The 22,334-nt window shown below is 42.6% G+C and overlaps 2 long non-coding RNA genes and 1 pseudogene across 2 annotated transcripts in view; 1 reads left to right on the forward strand and 2 right to left on the reverse strand.

Moving 5' to 3' along the window:
• LOC143764484 (uncharacterized) overlaps window positions 1-6,227 on the reverse strand; it is a 62,497-nt gene extending 56,270 nt beyond the window's left edge. Inside the window, exons 1-2 of the long non-coding RNA XR_013213210.1 lie at window positions 6,097-6,227; window positions 5,398-5,461 (exon numbers count right to left, since the gene is read on the reverse strand). This is a non-coding gene — a long non-coding RNA (uncharacterized LOC143764484). The remainder of the gene's footprint in view (window positions 1-5,397; window positions 5,462-6,096) is intronic.
• Window positions 6,228-10,627: 4,400 nt separating this feature from the next.
• Window positions 10,628-22,095, forward strand: LOC143768834 (uncharacterized). Its single transcript, XR_013214075.1, has 6 exons — window positions 10,628-10,753; window positions 10,859-10,920; window positions 10,999-11,062; window positions 14,410-14,511; window positions 19,381-19,478; window positions 21,881-22,095. It is a non-coding gene; the product is annotated as an uncharacterized LOC143768834 (long non-coding RNA).
• Window positions 14,405-14,500, reverse strand: LOC143770842 (U6 spliceosomal RNA; annotated as a pseudogene).
• Window positions 22,096-22,334: the final 239 nt, after the last annotated feature.

The raw sequence follows: 22,334 nt of genomic DNA on the forward strand, positions 1-22,334 counted from the left end.
TCTGAGGTTCTGGGTTATAAAAATCACCTAGGCAGGTTAACAATGCAACTATTTTTTATTCCATACATCCAAGGTAGATGGCCAAAATACAATGTCCTCAATACACAAGATCCCTTTCCTGGGACAGATAGTCCCCACTGCCCAGGTATCAGGTGATACCCACTGTCTCCCAACTTTTGGATGGTCCACAGATTTCGTATCTCCCGCCAGTATAGTCTGTAGACACAGTCCAGGTTCCTCCAAATGACAAATATCACAACCGATGTCCAGGTATCCAGGATCAACAATCTTTAAGAATTTGTTAAATCCAGATGACAGATCCCTCAAACGTAGCAGGAGGATCCAGCCAGCAACCGATCTCCAAAACTCCATAGACCATCCATCCCGGGTAGCACGGTGGCGCAGTGGTTAGCACAGCAGCCTTGCAGCGCTGGAGTCCTGGGTTCAATCCCCACCAAGGACAACATCTGCGAGGAGTGTTTACGTGGGTTTCCTCCAGGTACTCCAGTTTCCTCCCACATTCCAAAGACATACTGATAGGGAATTTAGATTGTGAGCCCCAACAGGGACAGCGATGATAATGTGTGCAACCTGTAAAGCGCTGTGGAATATGTTAGCGCTATATAAAAATAAAGATTATTATTATCCCAGCTTGGATCCTCTCCCTTCAAAGTCACTCAACAACTGCCTGATTCAACCCATGTGTCTTTTTCTCCCTCCCCCTTAAACATTTCCTTTAGCTCACAGAATGAAGCATATTCCATCACCTGGGACTGCATGGGAGACCCCCTGTGGTGACGGCTCCCTTGGGTCTACAATCCCCATCTATACAATGGGCCTAGGTTGGAAGAACAATGGTTTGTTGAGACCTTTAGATACAGAGGGGATTGATTGATAGGATGATTGCTTTACATGTACCTTTAGCAATCTACTGTCTGGCCTTAAGGTACCTTCACACTAAGCGACTTTGCAGCGAGAACGACGACGATCCGTGACGTTGCAGCGTCCTGGATAGCGATCTCGTTGTGTTTGACACGCAGCAGCGATCTGGATCCTGCTGTGATATCGCTGGTCAGAGCTAGAAGTCCAGAACTTTATTTCGTCGCTGATCACCCGCTGTCATCGCTGGATCGGTGTGTGTGACACTGATCCAGCGATGTGTTCACTTGTAACCAGGGTAAATATCGGGTTACTAAGTGCAGGGCCGCGCTTAGTAACCTGATATTTACCCTGGTTACCATTGTAAAAGTAAAAAAAAAACACTACATACTCACCTTCTGATGTCTGTCACGTTCCCCGCCGGCGGCTTCCCTGCACTGAATGTGTCAGCGCCGGCCGGCCGTAAAGCAGAGCACAGCGGTGACATCACAGCTGCTGCTGGTGCTGACACATTCAGTCAGTGCAGGAAGCTCTGAGCAGCATGCGCGTAACCCAGAGGACGCCGGGGGACGTGACAGACATCAGAAGGTGAGTATGTAGTGGTTTTTTTTTACTTTTACAATGGTAACCAGGGTAAATATCGGGTTACTAAGCGCGGCCCTGCACTTAGTAACCCAATGTTTACCCTGGTTACCCGGGTGCTGCAGGGGGACTTCGGCATCGTTGAAGACAGTTTCAACGATGCCGAAGTCGTTCCTCTGATCGTTGGTCGCTGGAGAGAGCTGTCTGTGTGACAGCTCCCCAGCGACCACTGTTATGATCTGGTGGCCTAGGAGCAGCATGGACGAGCTCTGAAGTAGGTGGCCTCTATACAGACCGCAGACCCTGAACTTAACACCGCAACTATAAGTAGCCGTGGGATGTTCCTGTCACTCCCTCAACACCTCGTCACAGCCGGAGGACTAATTACCCCTAAAGAAAGAAACAGGAAAACTATCTTGCCTCAGAGAAAATCCCCAAAGGAAAGACAGCCCCCCACAAATATTGACTGTGAGAGGAGAGGGAAATTACAAACGCAGACTGAAAACAGAATTTAGCAAAGGAGGCCACGCTACCTAGAAAGAAAAAACAGGATAGAGTACTGTGCTGTCAGTATTAAAATACTACAAAAATCCACCACAGAGAATACAAAAATCTCCACACCTAACTAAAGGCATGGAGGGTAACTCTGCGACTCCAGAGCTTCCAGCTTGGCTGAATAAATCCTTACACAGACAAAGCTGGACAAGAAAAAACATAGCAATTCACTGAACTATAAAGTCCACCGCATGTGGACTGCAAAAACAAAGCCAGGACTTATCTTTGATGATTTGGACAATCCAGCAGGAGAAACCAAGCAGAGATGTGAATCCTCCAGAAAAACAATGGACAACTGGCACTCACTAAAGGGTGAAGCCAGACTAAATAGCCCCGTCCAAAGTGGAAGCACCTGATGACTGCTGTGAAGGACAAACAGCAGCACTACCACTTATAACCACCGGAGGGAGCCCAAGAGCAGAACCCACAACAGAATTCACAACAGACCACACAACGACTTACCAACGATCGCATCGCTGGTCGTGATCGTTGGTAAGTCGTTTAGTGTAACGGTACCTTTAAGGTACCGTCACACTCAGCGACGCTGCAGCAATATAGACAACGAGCCGATCGCTGGAGCGTCGCTGTTTTGGTCGCTGTAGAGATGTCAAACACAGCAGCTCCAGAACGATGCAGGAGCGATCCAGTGATGTAACGGCGACTCACTTATCGTTCTTGCTGGTTGTTAAACTCCATGTAAAACATTGCTGACATCGTTGCTTTTGATGTCAAACATGACGATACACGCCGACCTGACGACGAAATAAAGTTCTGGACTTCTAGCTCCGACCAGCGATGGCACAGCGGGATCCAGATCGCTGCTGCGTGTCAAACACAACCAGATCGCTGTCCAGGACGCTGCAACGTCACGGATCGTTGTCGTTCTCGTTGCAAAGTTGCTGAGTGTGACGGTACCTTTAGGTTTACATAAGATCTAGCCTGCTCGTCTTCCTCCGCTTACTGTCTGTGAATGGAAAAATTGATTCCTGAGGATGAACCGACGAGCAAGAAAATCACTAATAAAACAGGGCAAGAAAATATCTAATACAACATGTAACAGGTGCTCCATGCTGGAAAAAGTCTCTATCTCTTAGAGATGTGGACTCCGCTCTACGTCCATTTGTCCGATAGTCTTTAGTAAGTGGCCATCTCCTCACAGGAGACTTTCTCTATCCCATCCAGAGTATTTCTGTAAATCATTACTTGATTCATTATTACGGAATATAGTATAATATATATATATATTTCCTGACAATATTAAAAACACATTTATTAAAGCACAGTTATTCTTACTGACATTGTTTCTGTCTGGTTAAGTAATAATTAAAAGCTTTTCCTTAGAGGAAATGAATGAATGATGTCAATGTTTCAGAATGCAATATTCCAAGAATATGACTTTTAGAGGAGTATATAAAAAATTCCAAAAAGAACGTTATGAACTTTTTTTTTTGTGGCAAATTCAAGTTCTTATTATGTAAACTGAATTCTTGAAATATTATACCAGATAATGATCCTTAATCCTGTGATTACGGCTGCACTCTTCTGGAAGGCTTTCCATTAGTTTTTGGAACACGACTGTGTGGTTTGTGTTCATTTGCGTCTGACAGTAATGATGGATGATAAGAGCTACATTTTTATTTTTTAGAAGCATTTGCATTTTTATTTTTCTTCACCGTCAATTGACAGTTTAATGTGATGAGTCTATACCTTTAATGTGAATACATTTATGCGGAGACTTGAACTAAATAAAAAATCTCATTTCTGAAAAAAAGTTTAACATTTACATTTTTTTTGCTATGAATCATTATTTCAACTATAGAGAAGTTTATGTGCACACGTAGGAAATGTGGTGCAGAATTTTCTGCACTAAATCTGCATCTCCTGGCAGAAAACGCAGGTGCAGATTTGATGCAGTTTCTGTGCAGTTTCTGTGCAGTTTTTGTGCAGATTTTACCAGTGCAGATTTTTATCATGGAGGGGTGCAGAAACGCTGTAGAACTGCACAAAAGAAGTGACATGCACTTCTTTGAAATCTGTAGCGTTTCTGCGCAGATTTTTCTGCATCATGTGCACAGCTTTTTTTTTCACATTGATTTAAATTGTACTGTAATCACAGTGCAGTTCTGCAGCGTTTCTGCTGCAGAAAAATCTGCTGCAGTTCTGCACCAATTCTGCACTAAATCTGCATTGTGTGCACATACGTCCTCTATTTGCTAAGGCTATGTGCACACTTTGCGGATTTTGCTGCGGATCCGCAGCGGATTTGACCGCTGCAGATCCGCAGCAGTTTCCCATGAGTTTACAGTACAATGTAAACCTATGTGAAACAAAAAACGCTGTGCACATGCAAACCGCGCGGAAACGCAGCGGATTACATTCCGCAGCATGTCACTTCTTTTCTGTGGATTTTCACCTGCTCCAATAGGAAAATGCAGATGAAAAACCGCAGAAGAATCCGCAGTAAAAACCGGGATAAATCCGCAGTAAAAACCGCGACGGGTTTTCACTGCGGATTTTGGAAAAATCCGCAGTGGAATCTGCAAAGTGTGCACATAGCCTAAAGGATGAAATTACAAAGCTGATTAGGCAACAGAGGTTGAAAACAATTATCTGTGTTACACAATTTCAACCTCTACTGTCTTGGAGAAAATGTGTCTCTAGAATTATAAATTCGCCTATCGACAAGGCATTCTATCGCAGATCATCTCATCTCTAATTTTAAAATAGATTGCGCTTCTGAATAAATGGGACAAAATTCCCACAGATATGCACCAAAATGTGGTAGAATGTCTTAAAAAGATGAATGGAAGCTATGTAGCTGAAAAGTGGGGGCCAACTCCATAAAAATGCATTTGAATTTAGAATGGGAGGTCATAAAAGCTCCTGAAGTTCTAATGTGTAGGTGTCCAAATAATTTTACCCATATGGTCTATCTGAGGGAGAATCTAAGATAAAGTTAGCGTGCACTCGGTCAGGGGTGCGAGGTGCTGGTGTAATGGATCGAATGATCCCAAGTACTAGTAAACATAAATTCACCGCACGCTCTGATAAAAACGTGTTGATTGCTTAGACATTTATTGTCAATTTAAACTTATATTGGGGAGCAAAACAGAAACACAGAGTCTGGAAGCGATATGTACAGACGTTTCGGCTCTACCAGAGCCTTACTCATTGTATCGCTGTAAAAATAAAATAAAAAAATGCATATCACAAAACAATATAGTATAACAATATAGTGACAATATGTGGTGAGATTCTTTAGTGACCCTAAAACCAAAGAGAACAATACATCGTGAAAGAACAAATATGTACATAATATACAGTATTGGCTAACAAGTACTGGTATCCTTATGAGTATATACATAAGAAAGCGCATATTACCTTTTCCACAGTGAATATTGAGATGCAGCGGATAGGATAGAAATCCCACAGTGCCCAGATAAGGCTGCAAGGAATAGCATAGTGATTAATATATATGCCAGAACTCTCTATATCAAGGAGAAGTGGAGTGTTAGGGTATGTTTCCACGCTCAGGAAACGCTGCTTGTTTGACGCTGCGCAGCGCTGCAGCGTCAAACAAGCAGCGTCCAGATGTTCCTGCATAGTGGAGGGGATTTGATGAAATCCTGTCTCCACTATGCGTGGAAACCCGCACGCGGCGGCCCTGCGACTCCGGACATGCTGCGCGTCTTTTCAGATCGCAGCATGCCCGTACACCTTGCGGGGACGCAGCGTCCCCGCAAGGCATATCACAGGGCCCTATGGGAGAGAGCGATCATCCCGGATGTGAAGAGTTAACACATCCGGCATGATCGCGTCCCATTAAGGGTCGGGGCTTAGCGCCGAGCGGCTTCGCCGCTGCGGCGATAACGCCGCCCATCCGTACCGTGGAGACATAGCCTTAGGATAATAGCTATGGCTGTAGCGCTGCTCTTAAATTGTATGTAGGAGGTGGCCCAGCAGTTATAGGGTAGCCTGTAGAGAAATGGAGACCCATATGGAGATGTATGTATAGCGATAAGACATTAGTAGTGGGGTGGCGCTAATGGTGCCCAGATCGGTGTACTGGCGTCTAATTACCTGGTGTAGTAGATAGTATAAGCGGCGCTCCCGCGCCTTGCTCTGTCAGCGGCGTGCCTGCTGCTACAATGCCGCTGTATTATATGTGCCCAGGAGTGCAGTGTAACCGGAAGTTCTGGACTGGAAGTGACGTGGCGCTGTATGTCTGGATCGCATTGCGCAGATGCAGAGTGCTTGTGTGTACACAGTTGTCAGGGCAACGTGAACGATACAGTAGCACTGTGATAGAGCCATGGTGTGGCTATACTGTGCGCATATATGTAGAGACATGACGTCTATGGGTCCCAAGAGGATGGAGCATGGTGGCCACCATATATGGGTAGATATATATATATATAAAAGGAGGTGGCGCTAAACATACCACATAAATGAAACTTAGACGAAGTGTAGCAATTATTGCGGTGGCAAAGCACTAGCTCACATATGTATAAAGGTGGTACTTATAACATCCCATGAGTAGGACATAATGGCCATGTGGGTATATGGATATATAATGTCAATATAGAGGAATAGGTAAAGAGCCAGGGATAATAGGGAGACAGAGGCCAGAGGGTGGGAAGGAGAAGGTGGAGAGGGTTTTAAGATATAAGACTCACCTAGGATGGCAATTGTTTAGCGGGTCTGTAAAAGCAATGGGATAGAGGTTATACATAATTCATAGAAGCCAATCTATTTCTCTATTTAGCCCTTTCGGGGGCCAAGGTATCTAATTTGTGTATCCAGTATGTCTCTCTGATTTTAAGGAGTCTTATATGATCACCACCTCTTCGGGGGCGGGGGACGTGTTCTATTACCTGAAAGCGAAGTTGTGCTACAGAATGTCCAGAATTAGAAAAATGTTCTGGTAGAGGGAGCCAATTCTTTTTGCAACGGATAGTAGACTTATGACTCGCAATGCGATCTTTTACGTGTTGGGTGGTCTCCCCCACATAGAGGAGGCCACATGGGCATTTAACCAGGTATACCACAAAGTTTGAGTTGCATGTATGGAAGCCTTTAATGGGAAAAGATTTGCCCGTCCTGGGATGGGTTATGTTGTCTGACCTGATGACGTTGGAGCAGGCTGCACAGTTTAAACAGGGGAATGTACCCTGGCGACGGGTTGACAATATCTTTTGTGTTGTAGTAGGTTTGGAGCTCCCCACATCCGCCCTAACCAACTTGTCCTGGATGTTGGAAGGCCGTTTGGTACAGATTAAAGTTGGCGCTTTGAAGGAATCAATGCTGGGATACGCTTTAGACAATAATGGCCAATGTTTTTTTATGATGGAGTAGACCTTAGGCATTGAGGGATGGAAAGTATGTACAAAAGGAATGCGTTCCCTAGGGTACATGGGAGGTGGAGGGGATGGAGGGGCTAAGGCCCGTGTCCTTTCATTGTCAAGTAATCTGGGTGGGTAATGTCTCAGTTTGAATTTTTGAGCCACAGCATCCAGTCTTTCCTTGCGGATTTCAGGATTAGAGACGATGCGTGATACCCTGTTAAACTGTGAACGTGGCAAACCGTTCCTAGTGGTCCTAGGATGGCAACAAGAATAGTGCAGAAGGCTATTACTGTCGGTGGGTTTGCAATATAGATCCGTGGAAAGATTACCTTTGGTATCCTTTATTACCAGTGTATCCAGAAATGGAACTGATTCCGTGCTATGGTGTAGTGTAAATTGTAGTTCCGGATAGATGGAATTGAGCTGTGAAAAAAGTCAAACATGGAATTGGGTGTACCTGTCCAAATGAAAAAGATGTCATCGATATAGCGATGATATCCCAAGGCAAACCGTGAGAAGAGATCATTCGGGAACACATGTTTAGTTTCAAAGAAATTCATGAACACATTTGCGTAGGCCGGCGTTACGTTCGCGCCCATCGCAGTCCCGCACTTCTGGACATAGAAGGTGTCTTCGTATAGAAAGTAATTTTCACGTAGTACTATGGCTAATAGATCTAGGCAAAATTGTATAGAATCAATGGACATGTCTGATGATTCCAATAAAAACCTTGTGGCTTCAATCCCCTTGTCGTGTGTGATATAGGTATAGAGACTGTTGACGTCTAAAGTGACCCAGGATACTCTCTAGGGGTACTGTGCCATGACGTTGTATAATTTCCAAGAAATGTCCTGTATCTAGGAGATAAGATTTGGTTTTCTTTACTAGTGGTGTCAATATTTTTTCTAAAAAAACTGAGAGTGGAGATAGGACTGTCAGTGGATGCGACTATGGGTCTCCCTGGTGGGTTTTGGAGGAACTTATGAACTTTGGGCAAGATATAGAAGACCGGTGTAATGGGATGGGGATTGATGAGGAATGAGGCCGTTTTCTGATAAATGGTATGGCGGGCAAGGTAGGTGTTTAGAAGACTCCGGATTTTTGTAGTGATGTTAGTTACTGGGTCCCTTTGAATAACGCCATAGGTATTGGGATCGGAAAGTTGTCGGATTACTTCCTCAGTGTAGTCGGTATGATTCATCACTACTATCGCTCCCCCTTTATCCGCTGGCTTTATTATAATGGTCTTATTGTTTTGAAGGGATGTGAGAGCCTGTTTCTCCACCTGGGAGAGATTAGAGTGTACAGGATAAAGACCTAATTGTTGTTGGTGAGAAAGCTGTTTGACCTCACGGTCCACCAGTGAGATGAAAGTTTCCGTCGCATGATAGGTATGTGGGGGACTAAATTTACTAGGGGTGCGGAGACCCAGAGATGAAATGGAAAGTTCAGGAGTCATAGTATTACCTGATCCATGTACCACCTCCCCCATAACATTGTTAGACAGCCCAAAATGTGTTTTAAGTCTAACAGTCCAAAAAAACCGCTCGAGATATTTTTCCAGTTGAAATGAGTCCCAGGATGGAGTAGGGCAGAAGGACAGGCCCTTCTGTAGGACTGCCAGTTCCGCAGGGGAGAGGAGATAGTCCGAGATGTTAATTACTAAGTCCGGTGTCTCACCTGTGAGCGGGTGGCCATTCTTTCCCCTTGATCGCCTGGTGGGTCTGTGGCTGGTTGTCCCCCCTTACGGCCTTTTGATAAAAAATGCTGTCTGCCGGAACTGTGGATGAGTCGCTCCCTGAGCTGAAGGATCCATATCTTTGTTGATTTCTGGGTCGGCGCCATGAGCCTATATTGGCGGAAGTATCGTTCCATTTGTAGACTTTATTTAAAGAATAGTCCTCTGTGTCACGTTGAAATTTTTGTCTCTTACGCTCCTGTAAGGACTTTTGATGTTCCGTCAGTGCTTTCTCGGTTTTGGTTTTAAGAGAGGCCCACTCCGTAGAAGAGAGCGAGGTAGAAAGTTGCGCTTCAATGGCCTGTATGCTCTGTTTAGTCTCCACTATAGTTTTTTGTAGATATTCTATAGTTAGTAATAACAAGAAAAAGAAGCGCACATAGAGTAATACCTTCAGATATCGCAATCAAGTCGACCCCCACAAAACAGACTCGAAACGCGTAGGCTAATAAACAGAGTGTGTGGGTAACTCTGTTACCTTTATTGTGGTCTGCGCGGCTTCTATCCTCCGGTTCTATCTTTTTCCATGTGGATCCATAGTTAGTAATATTATGTCCAAGGAACATTTATTGAGTATTTTCTTATATTTTTTACAATACTCAGGATTGTCAGAGAAGAGAGTGGGGCGAAGGTTGCTCCTCAGCTCTCTGGGGATTTTACTCTGTCTGTGGTACTCAGCTAGAGTTGTGCAATGCAGATCGTAGGAGATCAGCTTGCGTTATTCTTTTTCATAATCCCTGGTTCTGAGTTCTTGAACGGGAGTTCTAAGGAACTCATTGGAACCAGTTACTTGGGATAAAATGTTGGAGGTAGTTGCCAAATCATAGGCAAACGTGTCAGTAGACATGTATACAGAAGGGGGGGGGAGGGAAAATACGAAAAGACTGGTGTAAACGCCAAAATAGTAGTATCTGAGATGAGAGAGACATACTGGATACACAAATTAGATACCTTGGCCCCGAAAGGGCTAAATAGAGAAATAGATTGGCTTCTATGAATTATGTATAACCTCTATCCCATTGCTTTTACAGACCCGCTAAACAATTGCCATCCTAGGTGAGTCTTATATCTTAAAACCCTCTCCACCTTCTCCTTCCCACCCTCTGGCCTCTGTCTCCCTATTATCCCTGGCTCTTTACCTATTCCTCTATATTGACATTATATATCCATATACCCACATGGCCATTATGTCCTACTCATGGGATGTAATAAGTACCACCTTTATACATATGTGAGCTAGTGCTTTGCCACCGCAATAATTGCTACACTTCGTCTAAGTTTCATTTATGTGGTATGTTTAGCGCCACCTCCTTTTATATATATATATATATCTACCCATATATGGTGGCCACCATGCTCCATCCTCTTGGGACCCATAGACGTCATGTCTCTACATATATGCGCACAGTATAGCCACACCATGGCTCTATCACAGTGCTACTGTATCGTTCACGTTGCCCTGACAACTGTGTACACACAAGCACTCTGCATCTGCGCAATGCAATCCAGACATACAGCGCCACGTCACTTCCGGTCCAGAACTTCCGGTTACACTGCACTCCTGGGCACATATAATACAGCGGCATTGTAGCAGCAGGCACGCCGCTGACAGAGCAAGGCGCGGGAGCGCCGCTTATACTATCTACTACACCAGGTAATTAGACGCCAGTACACCGATCTGGGCACCATTAGCGCCACCCCACTACTAATGTCTTATCGCTATACATACATCTCCATATGGGTCTCCATTTCTCTACAGGCTACCCTATAACTGCTGGGCCACCTCCTACATACAATTTAAGAGCAGCGCTACAGCCATAGGTATTATCCTAACACTCCACTTCTCCTTGATATAGAGAGTTCTGGCATATATATTAATCACTATGCTATTCCTTGCAGCCTTATCTGGGCACTGTGGGATTTCTATCCTATCCGCTGCATCTCAATACTCACTGTGGAAAAGGTAATATGCGCTTTCTTATGTATATACTCATAAGGATACCAGTACTTGTTAGCCAATACTGTATATTATGTACATATTTGTTCTTTCACGATGTATTGTTCTCTTTGGTTTTAGGGTCACTAAAGAATCTCACCACATATTGTCACTATATTGTTATACTATATTGTTTTGTGATATGCATTTTTTATTTTATTTTTACAGCGATACAATGAGTAAGGCTCTGGTAGAGCCGAAACGTCTGTACATATCGCTTCCAGACTCTGTGTTTCTGTTTTGCTCCCCAATATAAGTTTAAATTGACAATAAATGTCTAAGCAATCAACACGTTTTTATCAGAGTGTGCGGTGAATTTATATTTACTAGTATCTGAGGGAGAAAACAGGCTACATATAAGAAAGAAAGTGCATGAACAGCAAATGAGTGCAGGATAGAAGCTGTGCCGATATGCATAAATATTTTTTTTATGGCGATCAGCCAGATGGCAACTTGATGGATGAACGATCTGTAATAAGATCGATCTTGTGCAAGCCTAGATAGGTCCACCAAGGTCTTCTCCACTGGTGGATGAGTGATCTGTAGAAGATAGATCTTATGCAAGCCTAGATAGGTCCACCAGTGTCTTCTCCACTGGTGGATGAGTGACCTGTAGAAGATAGATGTTGTGCAATCCTAGTTAGGTCCCCCAGGGTCTTCTCCACTGATAGATGGATGATCTATATAGAAGATGGATCTTATGTGAGCCTAGATAGGTCTACCAGGGTCTTCTCCGACATTGTCTTGATAGTATCAAGCAATCGGGTTGTTGGTCTTCCTTTTCTCCTTGTTCTTTCTATTCTTCTGACCATGATGTCCTTCTCAAGTGATTGCTCTTTTTGCATGATGTGTACAAAGTAGACTAGTCGTAGCTTGGAGCACCTTGATTTCAGTGACATGTCTGGCTTGACTTGTTACAAAACGGATTTGTTTGCTCTTCTTGCCATCCATGGTATTGATAGCATCCTTCTCCAACATCACATCTCAAAGGCGTTGACTCTTCATTTTATCGCCCAGGTTTTGCATCCTTATGTTACAACAGAAAAGAGCCATGTCTTCGTTGCTGATATGTTAGGTGCTGAAAACCGCAGTATTCACATCCAGCCTAATTTACTGGGAGAGACCCTCCTACAAGAGAAAAATGTGAAACTTTGATCATAACGCAAACTGCAGACTGAAAATGAATGAATGAATGAATGAATGAAGATTGCAAACTGAAATGTTAAATTTTATTAACTAAAGGCAACACTAACATGAGTAAAAATATTTCTTATGCATTTCTTTGGTGTCCAAAGCCTTTAAAGTAAAGTTGCCAAGGTGACGACATTAGTCCCTCATGTGCCTGATAGTTAGGCTGCAGGAGAAGGCAAAGTTGTATAGTGCACCTGCCTTTTTGAATAGAACGATCGGGCTGGAACGCCACCAAGAAAGAAATGCATTATTGGGCACATATGTGTATGGCCTTAATATACATATGGACACATGGTCGGTAGTCCCTTTGATGGAGTCAAGTGCTGTACACAGTATGTTAGCTTGGTCACCAGAGTGGTAGAAGCAAGGTTTCCAGGCTGCACAGGTTGGGGACCTTCCAAAAGATAAGAAATGTGTTCAAATCCACTTTTATCTCAATTAACGATCATAATTCCAATTATCCCGATCCCAACATTTTTAACAAGATGTCCATAAAGTAATTAAATATTTCATTAAACTTTTAAGAAATTCCATTCATGATATGATTATAATAAATTAGTGGCACACATGTTTGGATGACCTCCGTTAGGCTTCCTAAACTTTAATCAAAGGCTTCAGCCAGATATGGCTTGGAATTAAATCTTGGCTCGGGCTGAGATTGGAATTGACTTGGTGGTCTCCACCTATTCTCCTGTGAATCATTGCTGAAAATGAACTACCAGTATAAAGCATTCTGAAACATATCAAGCAATAGCAGGGAGCGATATCTGGTAATGAGGTGTCACCGTGAGTTAATGTGTCAGCTATCTAAATCTCACAGACATGAGCGCAATCCAAACTGTGATTGCTCATTACACGGCAAGGTAAAAAGAGGAAAAAAGCTGGACGAGTTCAGCAATTAGAAGAAACCGTCGTGCAGTGCAAATAATTTGCTGGACGTCAGTGATCCACTGATTTGCTTCTTTTTTTCTGTTGTTGCTGGACCTAGGCTGAGGTTATGCAAAAAATATTCTGCGGTTAAAGGATGTAATCCTAAGAAATATGCGCTTACAAAGCATCTCAGATACGCAAGAGCATGAGTAGATGCCAAACTACACCCATCACATGTCACCATCACAATGTGCTGCAACCATAGTGCTGTGCAGCCAGGATTAAGTCATCTTAGCTCAGTCTGGGTCGCATCTGAGAAAAATCATGTGTAATTGTTTGGATTTGCACAATAATTTGTAGGTTCAAATCAATCGATCAATTCTTCACTTCCACCCACATTCCCAAAACATACTTTGATGATGTTGATTAGCCATCTATGAAAGTGGCTGACCACTAGCATGTACAATGCTATAAAGGTGTAGAGGAAGCACTAGATCCTAGATCCTAAGATCTACCTAAGATACATCCAAGATCCATCTGAAATATAGGAAGACAGGTGGTACATGGTAGGTGGTGGACCTATTTCAGATTTTGCTCAGGAGTTTCAAGTGACACCTCTAACCACTGGATGGACATTTTGTTTGTTTTTTTCCTTGTGTTGAATAAATAGCTAATCTGGTCTAGTTCACCACTCTCAGCAGTGCTGACAGACTCCCCAGTCTGGTACACCCATGGTAGAAGCAGCAGATTGCCAGGAAAAAACGGTAGTAAAAGCTTCTTTGAGAGCATAGCTGTCTCAAATGGGGTTTACTAGATCAGAGGATGTCATGATGTGCAGTATGCACTTATGGGAGTAATGATGGCCGGATAGTGCAAACATGTTTTTTTTTTATTCACACCAATGCATTTCGGCACCTTTATCAAGGTAATAAAAAGTCGTCAAAATACGTGGTGAATAAAAAACCTTGCTTACACTCTCCGAACATCATTTCTCCCATAAGCGCAGCCCGCACATCATGACATCCTCCATTCTGGTAAACTGCTACCTGGATGTATCTCTACGCCAGCCACGAGACTGCAGTGTCGGCTTACTAGGCTTCTATAGGTGTTGGGTCCTTACACAGCCCTTACAGGTGAGCGCTACCATCAACCTAATCCCCATTTTGTCCCATCCAGATATTCTTATAAATAGGATTGTTACCACTGTGATGATTGAACAAGCTCATAATTGCGATTTTCTTTTCCTTGAAAAGGAACACTTCACCAATCTTTGTGCCATCCTGGTGCAGGGGCCATGTTGATCTCTCTATCATTCCAATTTTAGTAAATCTGCTGTCGAAACAGTCGCTGTAAATGTAAGTAACTCTTTGCTTTTTTTTTGTGTAGCTGGTCTTTGACGCAAATAAAATGCAGGACTTTTAGTTTGTAAGGCAGAAACTCTAACAGTAACCCACAGGCTGAATTGTTATCGTTAATTTTTTTAATGTCAGCTCCTACGATCTCATGGTTTTTCACAAATCCCCAGCTCATACTTTTATCCTCCTCTCTCAATATTTAATAATTTTTAATGTTGAAGGTAGACATAAGTCATAAAATTCTACCTATAACCTAATATTTGTCCTATGCCCTCCATTATTTGTGCACTTGCCACCATAAAAACAAGTCACTGTCCTGACTACCAGAAGAGGACAGTGAACTTTATGAACTATGGTCTACGGCTATGTGTACTGCACTGGTAGTCACAAGTGAGACCTCAATGACAAGGTTAATTCTCTAAACTGGTTGAAGAATATTGAGAATTGTTCATCTACAGCTGTGCACATCAGGATTACTCCACAGTGAATTCATAGACTGGATGGTCTACAATATATTTAATATCCAGTGATGTTCCATGTGCATGCCGGTATGACCTCCGCCACTGTTGTCAGAGTCCTCCAGTTAGTGATAGTTTATAATGTCCTGGGTAATGAAAGCTGAGGTTTATGGTTGTAATAAAATGTTTGCTTGACAACTAAGAATCCAAATAAGGTGACTTCCATATGGTGGAAAATATATCACTGTTCTAAGCCAATACCAGATTTTACACAAACCTGACAATATTAATCTTACAGCTAAGCAAGCACCTCTCGAAAATGGGCTAGAGCAGTTGGCGTTGACTTGGAATTCAGATATATGCAATGCACCGATGAAAGGTCATTTATATTTAACCCGTATATTATGAGATAACATAAAAATCCCCAGTAGATACAAGCCCATGAGTTGTCCTATCAACCCTCTGTCTAGGCATGCTACACCACTGTTAGAGCTCATTTAGACGTCCATGCAAATTGGTCCGAGATTGGACCACAATGCACAGACTGGCCACAGGTCTCCGTGCCGGAGTGTGACAGCTGCTATATTTCTATGAGGCTGTCATGCTCGTGTATGGAGTGCCACAACTAGTTCATGCATTGCAGTCCAATCTTGGACTGATTTGCATGAAGGTCTAAATGAGTCCTTAGAGTAATGAAGGTATTAAATTCTTCAGGCCTGCCAAATCTTGCTGGATGTTGCACCGTTCACTATCAGGGCTAGGGTCACACGACTGATATTCTCTCATTCGAGAAAATTGGACCTATTATGCTAATCACACTATGATCAGAGTGTAATCAGATTCTCTAGGAGATGGAGAAAATAAAAAAAAAAGGTTCTCCTCCTACTTCATTCAATCTGTTCGTGATAATTGGACAGCAATTGGATGTTTTCCAAGTGTGGACCGATGTTTTCCAAGGACCCATAGATTTGAATGGCCAATTGTGATCCGAATATCAGAGGAAAATCACGCATGATCAAAGAAAAAATAATTGACTTCTGCACGGTCTCATTGAATACCATGGGGACGAGGGCTGTCAAAACGATTGCCCGATTATTACGGTCGTGTGCATGAGCCTCAACAAAAACCTGTTGAGGAGTATGATTAATCTGGATGGACACAAGTAATGTCTCTTACTTATGATGTGGGTATGTCTTCTCCTGTTTGCTATTATGAATGATCCACCTCAATTTATGTACGGAATGGCTATATTCATGATGGGTATAACATAAATTAACACTCTTTTAAACATTGGAGATTTTTTGGAAATTACAATTTGTGCCTTTTTTTATTCTCAATAGCAATTAACTGAATCCCAGAAACTTTTGGAGTTAGGGCTGCTCTGGGAATCACAGATTAGTGAAGACCTTCTCCAATGTAGTTCAATTCAAAGACAAGTAGCTGCACGTATGAAGGATCATCCATGAAACCTTATGCAAATGAAGTAGGAAGGTAGTGCATGCAGGTTCACTGTGGCATGGGGCATTGTGCTGAAACTGTGGCTTAATGGAAACAGCATGGATTACTGGGAGCAATGTGGCCAGTACTTGGGTCACTGGAGACATTATAGCTGGCACTTGGCCACTTTGGCTTACTGGATGCATAGGTGCTAAAATCATGGCACTGGGAACACAGAGCATGACTGACAGGACACTGAATGATTGGAACACTATAGATGGAAATGGGGGCACTGCAACTGACCAGCGCAACTGTGGTTGTCAAGTAGGACACTTGGCTGAATGATAGTTCTGAAGTTGACTCTTGACCACTGGACTTTACAAGTGGAACTGAGGTTTAATCTTGGGCACAATCTGGCTGGCAGTAGAGACACTGTGGTCGGAGGCATTGTGGCTAGCACACTATCACTACGGCTTCCTGATGACATAGTGGCTGGCACTATAGGCACTACTATTGTGACTGGGAACATAAAGGCCGATTGTAAGGACACTGGGACTGACTAGGACACTTGCTGGCAATGGCGCACTGCAATTGACTGGAGGGAAGATGGCAGACAATAGGGGTTCTTGTCTGACTTACTGTGCCGAACGTGACTTCAGAAACCAATGTTTCACCAGTGGCTTGTTCTAAAGATAACGGCTTATGCAAGGGGCAAGTGTGGTTGTCAGGTACAATGGCTGGCTCCCTGAGAGTTGCGGCTTACATTGTGATGGGATAATTGTGGCTACTTTTAATGGGGCATTGTGGCTGACACCGAGCACACTATGATTGGCACTAATCTAAATCAGCCCCATGGGCCAAAAATGGGAACTATAGATGTAACATTGACCATACTGCTTATATCTAGCCATACATGTGAGAAGTATGCATTTTTATAGAGTAGGCACATGGATTTCATATGATTTTTGGCACATTTAAATTTTTGGAAAAACACAGATTTGCATTAATGAATATATGAAACAAAACATGTGGTATTCTTATAATGTAGTCATTCGATGACACAAGAATAAATAGCGATCCATAACTAACGGTTCATGCTGTTATGTAAGTGATTCAAAATGGATTTATCAGTTCTTATTAATAACAGAAAGGACAAGTAACATCAGAGGGATTAGGCCCCAAATCCTGTCAAAGTTGCATATTCTGCCATGGCCACAGACGAGGAGGGATTCCTGGATTTGTTTAAGACACATATCTATGGTAAATTAAAAACACAGCTCGCGCTCCGGACTTGGCATTTGGTAGTAAGCCTATTCTGAGTGGGATGTAAGTCCAAGGATTTACTGAATTCAAAACATGTCTTCTCATTCCTCCATTCCAAAACGGTGACTAAGACTTCAATTGGATTGTGATCCGTAGAAATGTTACCTAATATTGTTCCTGTTCTATATTTCTAATCGGGTAAATATGTTACTCTTAAAGAGTCCCATGCTGCGATGAAACAAGGGGACACACTGCTAGTTTCTATTCTGCGGCCTGTCCTCATCAGAGGTGGCATCGAAGAACATAGGGGAGCAGAAAAGCAAATTGTGCCACACTCTTCTCTGCTAGAAGTTAGTGTGCAGTTTAACTGTCACATCAGATCTGACACCAGATTTCACAATACAAACTGCATACTTTATTAAATAGACCTGAGAAGACTGGTGTACTTATTTTGAAAATGTACAATCCTGATATCAAGATGAGCTTTGAGTAGAACGAACTCGAACTATGAAGAGAGAGAGCTCCAAAGTTCAGGTGCCCATTGTATGCTATGAGGTTCAGGTTCAAGTTTGGGTACAGTTCTGGTACATGAATAGAACTTTGGACTAAAGTTCTGTCGAATAAGACATTGCGGAACTTCCACAGGTCTGTTCATACCTACTAATGAGTCCAAGTGTCAGTCTCCTTCCATCCAGCCTGATTTACAGCTGCAGCTTGTACTGAGCAGTGTGAGATCTCAGCAGGGAGGAGGGACACTGAGGAGCTGTCATTCAAGCTTCGTGAAAGGAAATTGAGTTCAAAAAGGATTATACAGCCATTCAGACATAAATGTTCAAAATAAGTACCTCAGCCTCACTAGATCTAAGAGGTGTAAAATAATGTATTATATTTGGACATCTGAAGAAAGATCCACATTAGGGACTGAGTCATATTTTCAGGCATAACTGTTACACATCTGTCACAGGTATCCTGGATTCTGCTCTCTTCTCCTGGGTCTGCTGCTCTCTGTTGTGCTCCAAGTAAAATTATGCAAGTTGCCCGGCGTGGATCAATGACATAATCTCTCTGGACCGACAGTGTATAAGGCCTATTGACTTGGGGTTTTGATTCTAGTGTTCCTTGTTTGGTATGCTCCATTATCTGTACCACAGTGTTTTAACTCGCATCCATCCCTGTTGGCTTCCACTCCATGTGACGGTCTGCTCCTGAGTTTCCAGTTAGTCCTAGTCCCTCTGATTCCACATGTCCTCTGTAAGCTGCACCAACACCTGGGGTCCATGTGCCCATCGGTCCAGAGGATGAGCGGACCCACCTCACCTGGTGAGCCTTTACAATTAAGCTCACATTGAGACAAGCGGGGGATAGTTGTAGACCCCGTTCTTCAATCTGTATGAACAGCATTTGTGTAATGTTTTGCATTGCCCCATTGGTTGGTTCTGTTACTTCTGTAAATACTAATATCATCTGTATCAGATATCCATGCTACATTGTAGAAAAAAATATTTTCAACTAATTTTTTATTAGATTAAAAAATTTGCCTATGGTGGACATACAATAAAAAAAAACATATGCTCACCACACGTACCAATCCTAGCTTCCTCTTCCGGAAAGGGCATCATGTGACCGCTATACATGACCAACGATTGTCTGCAGCAGTAACATTCCTCCTGAGAAGAATGAAACAGCCATCTATAACTTTCTTCTATTTCAGATGGAAAGTGACCCTTCTAGCCACTCAATTTCTGCTTATTTTCCTGAAAGAGTCATCTGATGATAGAGGATGAGACTGGAGGAGGACACCAGCAGTAGGTATTGAGTAGTGACGGGATATGTGCTTTGTTTATGTCGACTATGGACCCATGTTTAAAGAAGCTCTCCCCCATCAACGTTTTTATTCTCTTAATATATTGCAGTCATCATATTGTATGGCACTGTGTACTTACAATTGCTCATTTTCCCTTTCTACCCAGTAAATTCTTGTCTTTCCTCTGGTTCATGTAGAAACAGAAAGTCTCTTTTCCCTTCATTTATCATCCCCTCATTACCCCCTGACCCAGCTGCTCTCTCCTGTCCCTGCCTGGCACTTTTGCAGTGACTTATGACTCATGCAGGGAAAATTGACCTCCTGTTTCTATATAGAGCTTAGAAGGATTCAGCTAGTCAGTTTTTAATTGTGTGATGTACACAGAGCCGTATAATATGATGACTGCAATATATTAAAAGAACAGTTTTGATGGAAGTTCTTTTTTAAAAACATAAAAAGTAATGGATATCACCTTTTAAGATACAATTTTTCGCCCTCTGGCTATGTTGAATCATCCTCAGTATATATGAGCAGACTGCTAAAATTATTTTATATTTATTATATAGAATCCTTAATCCAAAGGGCCTGAATATATTAAAAGGAAGCAAACAGGGCTCATATTATAGGAATGCACAAGTATAATGTAAAAAATGAGTTCAAAAAGGACAGATTGGTACAGAAAAAGAGGGAACCTGCTCTACAAATGAGGAGGGCAGAAGACAGTAAGAGCAGCACTTTTGGCAGTGTGTTGTCAGCGCAGGGTTATTTCTGAAGATTCGGAAGATGGAGAAAAAAGTCTGATGTGTTGGGGCAGAAAATTCCAGACTACAAGGAAAGCGCAGGAAAAGTTTGGCAGATAGGCGGAGAAAAGTCTGATGTGTTGGGGTAGCAAATACTAGAGCACAAGGGAAGCACAGGAAAAGTTTGGAAGATGGTTGTGCATGCAGGATCAGGGAACATGATCATCTATAATGACCTACGTATTTTTCTATGCTCACTTGTTTAAAAAGTTTATGTAAAGTCCGACTAAGTAATATCCATGAAATCTACAAGTCTCAGGCACCGTGGGACCATAAGTCTCACCATTCCTTTCCGTACTAATACCATTGATACTTTGCATCTTTTAGTTCTATGTCGCTTAACTTCTTTTTAATGAAATAATGAAAAAGTATCAATCACAACACAATAAAACTGCACCCTCAGAAGCCGCTCACCATGAGGAATGATTATGTTTAGCACATGAAATATTTATACTGTCTGCTGTATGATAAGTTTTATTCTAGAAACTGTTTTACTAGTTATAAATGCAATTTGCTTTGTTAATATTTCTCTTCGAGTCAGCAATTAACATCATAATGTGCAGCTCGCCAGCTAGAGGGTTTCACGTCTCCTCTTCCGCAGCAGAAGGCCACACAAGTAATTAGACTTGTCAGTGTGCAGACAGGGAAGGCTGAGAGATTACTGACTGTTGTATTCTTAGAGAACGTCTTTCCATTGATGACGATCTTGAATTATGTTTAAGTACTGGCTTCAATGGTGTATATAGAGCAACGGCAAAATGACAGCTGTAATTTCTAACCTGAGAATGCGACTAACGATTTTATGGTGGATACAGGGTACCAAGGACCCTTATGAACATAAAGTATACTGAACCCTAAAGCCCCCCATGCATGTTAGATGAACATCGGTCAAATCTGCCGATATCGGCAGACTTGGCCAATAGTCTAATGTGTAGGAGACCTGCGTAGGGATGAGCAGGTCCGAGGAACTCTGGGTTCTGGCACACTACCCAAACTTTTTTCAAAAGTTCGAACTTGAACCAGAACCCTATTGAAAACAATGGGGACCCAAACTTTTGAGCTAGAAAATTCTCTGTGTTTCGTGCTCTCTCCTCCGGAAGTCTGAACATTGCACCGGATTTCCAAGGAAAGTCTGTGTTTGGCGTTTAGCAGTAGACACAAGCTGTTAAGTTCGGGTTTGCTCTTCTCTAGACCTGAGGAGTTGAAGATCCAGCATGTTCAATTTTGGACTGCTAATCCTTTAGTTCTCCCGGAGGTAAGCCGCCACTGGCAGAGTGAGCACTCCTTGGTATGGGAGAAATGGCTAAAAGACCTGCCTGTTTGTCCGACAGACATCTAAGGTGTATATGGGGGTGTTATATATGCCAGAAATTCATTTTAGAGCCTCAATCTCTTAAGCACCGAGTGATCACAAGACTGCTGGGCCTGGAGAGGAAGCAAGTTAGGGCTCCCTATATACTGTATACACAGTGCTTGTTCAGTGCTGTGTATACAGTGATCAGGAAGGCAAAGATGGTAATAAACCATCTCTGCCTTCTCTATGAGGAGTCAGATAGCTGTCCTCTTTCTAGATGAATAATGTCTTTTGTTCCCCTGTTTTGTATCAGTGAGCGCGATAGCAGCAGCGAGAAGGAGGAGAATGTACACAGATTTCAAGAGTGCAGAGAGGGGAAAGCATCAACAGTCTCAGTGAGGGCAGCAGAGACGAGCTGTAGAAAAAAAAGACAGCACATGCAGAGGAATTACATGCTGTATAAGAAAAGGAGCTTATATACAGTATGAGGTATTGAAGACAGCACCATGGATGTATAAAGACCTCACATCCAACCTATATTACCAGGCGAGACACTCTCAAGAGAAAAATTTGAAACTTGGATCGCTCTGGAAACATCATACCAGAGGTCTCTGAAAATAAATGAATAAATAAAGATTGGAGACAGAAATTTAGTGCAAGTAACAAATGTAATACTATTTTTTTCCATTTCCACAGCATTTAAAGATAACCAGATACATCGAAAAATGATATTTACGTGCAGATATAAGGTTAATTTGCAGCTTAAT

This window comes from Ranitomeya variabilis, chromosome 4 (genome assembly GCF_051348905.1).
Source record: "Ranitomeya variabilis isolate aRanVar5 chromosome 4, aRanVar5.hap1, whole genome shotgun sequence".
Classification (NCBI taxonomy): Eukaryota; Metazoa; Chordata; class Amphibia; order Anura; family Dendrobatidae; genus Ranitomeya; species Ranitomeya variabilis.